Source organism: Giraffa tippelskirchi, chromosome 1 (genome assembly GCF_054371585.1).
Source record: "Giraffa tippelskirchi isolate mGirTip1 chromosome 1, T2T-mGirTip1v1.2.pri, whole genome shotgun sequence".
Lineage (NCBI taxonomy): Eukaryota > Metazoa > Chordata > Mammalia > Artiodactyla > Giraffidae > Giraffa > Giraffa tippelskirchi.
This window is the reverse complement of record NC_137275.1, coordinates 163,151,042-163,161,134: the sequence shown is the minus strand read 5'-3', so window position 1 is coordinate 163,161,134 and position 10,093 is coordinate 163,151,042.

Sequence of the window (10,093 nt, the reverse complement as noted above, 5' to 3'; positions counted from 1 at the left end):
TCTTAAGAAACCTGTATGCAGGTCAGGAAGCAACAGTCAGAACTGGACATGGAACAACAGACTGGTTCCAAATAGGAAAAGGAGTACGTCAAGGCTGTATATTGTCACCCTGCTTATTTAACTTCTATGCAGAGTACATCATGAGAAACGCTGGGCTGGAAGAAGCACAAGCTGGAATCAAGATTGCCGGGAGAAATATCAATAACCTCAGATATGCAGATGACACCACCCTTATGGCAGAAAGTGAAGAAGAACTAAAGAGCCTCTTGATGAGAGTGAAAGAGGAGAGTGAAAAAGTTGGCTTAAAGCTCAACATTCAGAAAACTAAGATCATGGCATCTGGTCCCATCACTTCATGGGAAATAGATGGGGAAACAGTGGAAACAGTGTCAGACTTTATTTTTTTGGGCTCCAAAATCATTGCTGATGGTGATTGCAGCCATGAAATTAAAAGACGCTTACTCCTTGGAAGGAAGGTTATGACCAACCTAGATAGCATATTTAAAAGCAGAGACATTACTTTGCCAACAAAGGTCCGTCTAGTCAAGGCTATGGGTTTTCCAGTGGTCATGTATGGATGTGAGAGTTGGATGGTGAAGAAAGCTGAGCGCTGCAGAATTGATGCTTTTGAAGTGTGGTGTTGGAGAAGACTCTTGAGAGTCCCTTGGACTGCAAGGAGATCCAACCAGTCCATCCTAAAGGAGATCAGTCCTGGGTGTTCATTGGAAGGACTGATGTTGAAGCTGAAACTCCAATACTTTGGGCACCTCATGCGAAGAGTTGACTCATTGGAGAAGACCCTAATGCTGGGTAGGATTGGGGGCAGGAATAGAAGGGGATGACAGAGGATGAGATGTTTGGATGGCATCACCGACTCGATGGACATGGGTTTGGGTAGACTCTGGGAGCTGGTGATGGACAGGGAGGCCTGGCGTGCTGCAATTCATGGGGTCGCCAAGAGTCAGACATGACTGAGCAACTGAACTGAACTGAACTGAATGTCCTACATAGTAAGAACTACAGTTTATATCTTTATAGACCACCACTGTACTTAAACATCTTTGAGCAAAGGTGATATTATATAAAGTTTGGCTGAATTACTCTGTAGTTTCTGACAATGGAAACTCAAGGTATATAGAATGTTTGCCCTTGAAACATAGAAAAAAAGGGCTTTTGAACTAAAGAAATCTCTTCAAAGTTGCCCCCAATTTTGATTAAGTTAATTCCAATAAATGTGTCACTAATGGAGAAAGGAATCTGAGAGGGCCTCACAGGTAAGAAATGCCTGCCCACAGTTGCTCACCTGTAAAATGAGGTCAGATTAGATCAATGTTTCCCAAAGGGTTTTCCTTAGAACATGAGTGCCTTCCAAATGCTGCACAAACAAGCATTTCACAATGAAGCATTTCACTTTTAAAAATCCTGCATGCTGTATCTCATTCTTGGAGTTTCCTGATGTGTGTTTTCATATTGAAACCTCTGAAAGGTTCTGCAAAAAGAGATACGAGTTTAATGTTTTGGTTTTTTTAAAAACCTGCGCTTCGCAACCTAGACCCACACAACCAGTTTGCTTGGGGAAAGGGACTCAGACTCAGACTTTGGGACTGCAGCTGATGACAATCTCCTCCCCCTTCCTGTGTCCTCAGTGGACTAGGTCAGGGATAAATACTTTGTCCTGATTCTAAGAGGCTGGTCACCTCTTTGTGCTGAATTCACAATTTCTCTACAGCGTGTGTCACAATGAAGTGTGTCCTGTTTGCCTGCAGGTGCCTTCCAGCCTCCTCTGAGTCTCTAGGGAAAGTCCTCTCACTGAGAATTCTTGGCCTGAAACAGAGGCAACTGGTAGATCCTTCCTTCCCCTTGGGATTTCCTTGTTCTCAAAAAGGTGTCAGTTGCCATCTTCCTGTAGAAACTACCCTAGTGGCTCAGCTACATCAGCCTTTCCCAAAAGGGAATTTGAGTAAAATCAGTCTTGAAACATTTCAGACTTCCTCCACCCTCTTATAGATTCACAAAGCATATTAGCATATGAAAGACTCCATGAAGTTCCATAGGAAAAAAACCTATTTAACTTTAACCCAGCATTTCTAAATTTTATTTGACCCTGGAGCCCATTTCCAAATCATCTATTAAGAGATCAAGGTCATCAATATTCCATGAAACTCTTTAGCTCTCTGGGGTCCCTTCCAGCCATATCATTCTATGATTTGCTGTTTTACTTATTCCTATTAGGCTTCCATTTATGGAAGAATATGCAAACAGAAGCAGGTAAAATTGCCCAATTAAAAAAAAAAATCCTTAAATGGTTTTGAGACTTAAAATGAATTTTATATATATATATATTTATTTATATATATATACACATTTACATACAATTTTTATTTTCTGCCCCACCCCTAATCTCCTGGCTGACAGGAAAGGCAGGCACACATGTCTGGCCCTTGGTAGTTCTATATTCCTACTGAGTCTGCTTCTGTGCACACAGGGTATGCTAAAAACATGCAGTAAACTCACAGATTCCAACAGCAGAAGAAATGCCAAAAGTACAGGACTAGAGGCAGAAAAAGCAGGTGGAAAATGTTATGAGGCAGTCCTCTAAGCAAGCGCTAGTTCCCTTTTAAATCTACCCAAACATCTTCTGGTGAGTGGGGAAAGTTAGTTATACATTTTTCCTAAAACACTACCTTCCACTAAGCCTTCTGTCCCCCAACAAATGAAATAACACATACTAATTCCAACAGAACTTACTGCTTCTCTACTTCCTTCAGAATAAGGCCACTAAGTGAATGTTTAAGTGATGGAAAGGCGCATATCACATGTGTATCTTATAAATGTTTGTGCACTTGTCTCTGATTTCTTACATCGGGGCTTCAAAACTCTGTTTCCCACCTTCATCAGCGACCTCCCATATGACCTTGGACAAGTTGCTTACCCTCTCCAGAGCTCAGTTTCTGAATCTGTAAAATGAACACAATACTACCTACCTTCTAGGGTGTATGACCATACTCAAAAAGCTAATATGTAAAAATTGCTTAGCACAGGGCCTAGAATATAATAAGGGCTTAATAAGTGCTTGATGTAATTATTGTGATTGCTATATTAATATTACCATCAGTAAAGTAATTATCACTGATATTATAATCATTACTATAATAACTACTACTATAATTATTATTACTATAATAATAATTTTTTAATCTTTGTATCAGATAGTATTGTCTTTGAGGCAACAATATACTATGTCTGAACTGTACAAAAAAGATGCTCACGACCCAGATAATCACAATGGTGTGATCACTCACCTAGAGCCAGACATCCTGGAATGTGAAGTCAAGTGGGCCTTAGAAAGCATCACTATGAACAAAGCTAGTGGAGGTGATGGAATTCCAGTTGAACTATTTCAAATCCTCAAAGATGATGCTGTGAAAGTGCTGCACTCGATATGCCAGCAAATACGGAAAACTCAGCAGTGGCCACAGGACTGGAAAAGGTCAGTTTTCATTCCAATCCCAAAGAAAGGCAATGCCAAAGAATGCTCAAACTACCGCACAATTGCACGCATCTCACACGCTAGTAAAGTAATGCTCAAAATTCTCCAAGCCAGGCTTCAGCAATACGTGAACCGTGAACTTCCAGATGTTCAAGCTGGTTTTCAAAAAGGCAGAGGAACCAGAGATCAAATTGCCAACATCTGCTGGATCATCGAAAAAGCAAGAAAGTTCCAGAAAAACATCTATTTCTGCTTCATTGACTATGCCAACACCTTTGACTGTGTGGATCACAATAAACTGTGGAAAATTCTGAAAGAGATGGGAATACCAGACCATCTGACCTGTCTCTTAAGAAACCTGTATGCAGGTCAGGAAGCAACAGTCAGAACTGGACATGGAACAACAGACTGGTTCCAAATAGGAAAAGGAGTACGTCAAGGCTGTATATTGTCACCCTGCTTATTTAACTTCTATGCAGAGTACATCATGAGAAACGCTGGGCTGGAAGAAGCACAAGCTGGAATCAAGATTGCCGGGAGAAATATCAATAACCTCAGATATGCAGATGACACCACCCTTATGGCAGAAAGTGAAGAAGAACTAAAGAGCCTCTTGATGAGAGTGAAAGAGGAGAGTGAAAAAGTTGGCATAAAGCTCAACGTTCAGAAAACTAAGATCATGGCATCTGGTCCCATCACTTCATGGGAAATAGATGGGGAAACAGTGGAAACAGTGTCAGACTTTATTTTTTTGGGCTCCAAAATCACTGCTGATGGTGATTGCAGCCATGAAATTAAAAGACGCTTACTCCTTGGAAGGAAGGTTATGACCAACCTAGATAGCATATTTAAAAGCAGAGACATTACTTTGCCAACAAAGGTCCATCTAGTCAAGGCTATGAGTTTTCCAGTGGTCATGTATGGATGTGAGAGTTGGATGGTGAAGAAAGCTGAGCGCCGCAGAATTGATGCTTTTGAAGTGTGGTGTTGGAGAAGACTCTTGAGAGTCCCTTGGACTGCAAGGAGATCCAACCAGTCCATCCTAAAGGAGATCAGTCCTGGGTGTTCATTGGAAGGACTGATGTTGAAGCTGAAACTCCAATACTTTGGCCACCTCATGCGAAGAGTTGACTCACTGGAAAAGACCCTGATGCTGGGAAGGATTGGGGGCAGGAGGAGAAGGGGACGACAGAGGATGAGATGTTTGGATGGCATCACCTACTCGATGGACATGGGTTTGGGTAAACTCCGGGAGTTGGTGATGGACAGGGGGGCCCGGCGTGCTGCAATTCATGGGGTCACAAAGAGTCAGACACGACTGAGTGACTGAACTGAACTAAACTGAATAATCTTTACAGGACAGTATCTGTATGAGATCATGTGCAAATCAGTAAACTAGGGTTAAGGATAAAAAACTATTTTTAGTGACCCTTAAAACTTCATAAGTAACTGTGCAAAAAGAGCCATCAGCCTCACACATGGAACTCCAGTTCCTCTGGAGTTTATTTTTGGAGGTAACTACAGGATGCTTAGGAGCATTGAAATGCTGTTTATAAATCTCCTGAGACCAGCACAAGAAGGTGATTGGCTCACCCAATGCAGATGTGGTCTCTTGACTGCTGCATGCCCTGGCCTCAACTTTTGAAAAACACTTAATGTTAACTAACTTGTAAATATGGTGGTTTTGGAAAGCAAAAGTTTTCATTTTAATTCAGTTTTACCGAAAAATAATAGGCCTCTGATCTGCCAAGAATAAAGATACCATTTCCATGTGTCCTCCATTAATATCTAGGAATGACAATGATTACAGTAACAGATTATTTAAAACTTTAGAAAGAATCTTATCAAAGTTATTAATCCTATAAAAGGCAAAAAAAAAAAGCTTACTTTTCTAAAGGAATCTCAATACTTTTCATCAGATGAATTTTGTTTTTAAAGGCTTCAAAAAGGAACACAATTTAGATCTTTATTAAAAAGAAAATGTATACTCCAAGTTTTACTTAAATTATATTGCAACAGTCGTTTGCAATCACAGCCTATATCAAATATTCCTTTGGTGGTTTTTATGTTTGGGTTTTAGAAAGGGACCCCCCTCCCATATATGGCTAATCTCTGAATAAATATTTTAATATTCCTATGTAGTCATTTTTAAAAAGCAATTTTATATCCATCTAGTTCATGGAGCTAAATAACATGGTTTGCCCTATAAGCCTTATGAATGAATTTTTCTCAACCATGAAGTATGGGTAAGTTTGCATGACTGATAGTGAAATACTGTGTTATCAGGACCAGTCAGTTTGATGCCAACCTCAAGTCCCTCTAGCTCAGTCCAGGTTCAATTCAGGTTTTACTCACCCGCTTAAACAGGAACCACTGTCCCTGATAATTCTATATACCCTGACAGATCAATTTTCTCCATGAGATTCTTTCAGCCTTTCTCTCATTCCCTCAGAGCATATCTACAGAGGACACATGTTTGAAAAGTAACTCAACCAAATAGATAAACAATGTACATGACCATGATCATTTCAGTTTAACCTAGAGTTTTCTGGACATGCTGTTTTAACCCAAAAGTGGTGTCAGTGGTTAGTTTCATAGCCTAAAATATGGTTCCCAACTTCCCAAGGGTATCTTCATTGTTCTGGCATTTTTCTTCACCCTGTTACTAGTGTTTCCTTGAAAGCCAGAAAATAGTCACTTTTCATTTATCATGGAATTGATTTTTCCAACTTTCAGTAGGAGCCAAGATCAACCCAGAGGTTTGTAGTCAGCAACAGTTCTCTTCGTGTATCTGAGATCCCCCAACAAGTATGACTGACTCAGGGACACTGCTCATGACAGCAGCTCAGAGCTCAACAGTAACCTTCCATCACTGACCTGCCAGGTAGCAACAGAGGGTGTTATTCCCTATCACTGTGTCCAAACTTCTGACAGATGTTAATCACTGAGATTTAAGAATGAGGAGATAGACTTCCTGAGAATTCTTAGCAATTCCAGAATTCATGTCAGTATTCTGTAATTCTCATAGCACTTGTACTTACATGTTTCTGAAAAATATTAAGTGATCATAATAGTAAGCAGAGAATCATTTTTCCGTGATAGGACTGTATGAAAAGTTTTCATGGTCTTCTCTTTAAAGATATAATACCAAAAGTATGGATTTTGTATTTAATAATAAAAAGTATTATTATTATAATTAACCAACAAATTGCAATGAGATTATAAAATCCAATACTATGTAAAAATGATCTCTACCCAATAGACACACAAGATAATAGAAAACATTAAAAAGAAATGAACATTAACACAAAATGGTGCTAAATAAAAATAAATTTTAAATTGGAAGATAATTCCACAAATATTCAAAGATTCTTATTCTTTAAATGAAATTTTTAACCCCACAAAGCATCAAATGTTCTTTCCAATAGAATCTTATTTGAAGGCAAGGTCAAGGGTACCACAGAGAAGCAAATGTCAGAATAGTCAATTTAAGGACATATTTTGCTTCCAAAACCTGGTATGTCTTACAACACCATAGGATTTGTAAAAAGTATCTTAGATCTATAAACTTGCTAATATTTATCTGTAAGAATAATGCACTGTTGGCAGCGGACAGAGCCATGAACACACTTAGAGCAGAAGATGCAGGGAAGTCTCACCGATGCTTCCCTTCCACTGCTCACGTCCTTGTTCCCAGAAATGCTGACATTGACCTTTGACTCTGCACAGCAATATTTCCTGCTCTTGCTTTCAACTTGAAGTCAGTGAATTTCTTCAAATAAGTAATAGACTTTTAAGCTTTAATTCTCACAGAAGAACTGTAACATTTCTTCCATTTTTTTTTTTCTCAACCATTTTTTCTCAGAATCTAGAATTTTGGAGTCTGTTTAAATTTCACTCAGAAATGTCAGAAAGGAATCCCCAAATGGACAAGTGTTTTTCCTATATTCCTTTTCAGAAGAAGCCATAAACATAAGAGATTTCCTTCTCATCTCCAAATTTTCTCTGCTCACTATGGTTGTCACCTCTTTAGATGCCCTGCTTGCTCACAATTTCTCCTCCTCTGGGAATAGCCCCAATTCCGTGGACAAGTTCTCGGTGGTTATTTCCTTTCTGTATCACCCTGCATTCCTGACCATATACAGGATGTTGACTAGGAAGGATAACTGGCCCAACTGGATTCTCTTTACTGTCTCTGGAATTTGAATATTGGAACCCAGACATACAGAAATTGGGGGCCCCTGTGGCCATATTGATATTGATGACAGGTGTGGGAGCAACATAATCTATATCTACCTGTTGCTTAGATCCCAGAACGTGGCCTGAATGCTCTTTCCCAGTCATGAGGGACTTAAGATGTCCCAATATTCTTCATGAAATCCCTCCCTGGTTTAAGCTAGCCAAAATTAGTTTCTGCTGCTTTCAGTCAGAAGAACCTTAGCTAATACATCATTATTCCTTGGCCCAGTCCCTATAATTTTTCAGAAAAAGAAGGAAAAAGTGACAACATAAGATACCATTTATCTAACATTTGGAAACACACAAAGGAATACTCTGTACAGTTTATTATGCACACATATGTAGGATGAGCAAACTGTGAACAGTGTGCACATTTGTATCAAGATCATGATTGCCTTGAGCGGCAAGGGAGACGGGCCAGGAAGAGGCCTAAAGAGGGACTTCAACAGTTATGGTAATGCTTGATTTCCAGGTGACCATATGACTCAGCTTGCCTGGGGCTGTTGAGTTTACATTTGTTATCCCAGCATAATTAGCAACAGCAGCCCCTTCTCTCTCAAGAGTATTCCAGTTTGGATACTAAGTTCTATGACCATCCTTTCGGAACACTTTAAATAATAATAGAAAAATACTTCTGCATATTTTCCTGTATGTTTGAAGTATTTTATGACAAACATATTTTTAAATTATTATACATACAGAATATAGCTGCCAAAGTCCCTACTTTGATATCCCAGTCATGAGTTCCTCTAGAACACCTCCCCCACACAACACTTGTGAGGATTCAATGAGGCCAGCTCTATGAAGCACTCATCAATAACCTGCACCGAATAAGAGACAGTCACCATTTAGATGGCATTACTTTATATTAACCAAATTCCTGGTAAGTTATTTAGGGACATTTTAATTTTAATACTGTATGTAAATTGTACATTCATAAGGTTCAAAATTCAAAAAATACAAAAGGGCAATGAAGTTTTCCAGTACTGCCTTTGTTTATCTCCTTGTTAATCTAGAAATAAATGTTTCTAGATTTTTTTACTATCCTTAAAGAATATCCCATGTAAATTATATATACATGTGTGTGTGTTTGTATTATCCCATTTGAAGCTCACAAAAACTCGTTGAAAAGATATCATTATTACTGCCATTGTAGATGATGAAGTTGAAGCTTGAAGTAATTGACTTATTTAAGGTCACACGGTTGGTAAATAGCAAAATTCAGGTTCCAATCACCTAACCACTACAAGTATTGTCCCAAATTTTGAAAAAGAAGACGTGGAACTGCCCTATTAAAATGAAGGCATATTTCAGGTACCAAAGAAGCTGGCACCCACATTCCCCGCTCATCTGGAAAGCTCAACTTGCCCTCAAATATCTCCTCTTGTTATAAAGAAGTCCACCATTTCAGATATTTACTTAAGAGCTTAGAGTGCTCAGCTCTTCTCCTGCTGCTGCTGCTGCTGCTAAGTCACTTCAGTCGTGTCCGACTCTGTGCGACTCCATAGACGGCAGCCCACCAGGCTCCACCATCCCTGGGATTCTCCAGGCAAGAACTCTGGAGTGGGTTGCCATTTCCTTCTCCAATGCATGAAAGTGAAAAGTGAAAGTGAAGTCACTCAGTCGTTTCTGACTCTTCGCAACCCCATGGACTGCAGCCTACCAGGCTCCTCTGTCCATGGGATTTTCCAGGCAAGAGCTCCCTAATTAAAATAGAAATAAAAATCTTGAAAGACTAAATACATGCTAACACTGGGAAATTTGTTGGTTCCCCTTCTTAAGGCAAGGTACTGAAGGGGAGGGTCAGATTGGATGAGCAGGGGGCATCATTGAGGAGTAGGGCAAGATAGGATGTGACAAAGAAAACTCACCTCGTGGTTTTCCCTTCAACCTGCCCTAACTAAGGGATCAGTGACTGATCACCATCTGAAAACTAGTTATCTGAGTTGCTTTTAATATGATGATGAATATCAATTTCATCCCTTCATCAAACATTCTCATCTAGCTCTTCTTTGACCAAGGACACATACATTGCCAGGAAGAGTGTGGGCAGTTAATTCTCCCACACAAGAATCTGCAGGTTCTGAGTTACCCAGGATCACCCACCTCCACACCCACCCATTTGTATCCTGAGTTCTGAGCAGCAGCCCCCTCTCCCCACACCACAATTCTGGATAGAGCACAGCCTTGAGTACAGCAACATCTAGCCGTCTGGCAAAAAAGTCCCAGGTATCCAGCAGCAAGAAACATGAATATGAACTCAGGAACCATGAGTCAAATTGTGTTTCTGTCTGAAAAAGGATATTAAGAGCTTCATTCAGGTTAAATCAGAGTCAATCCTCCAAACCAAGAGGAAGTTCATAC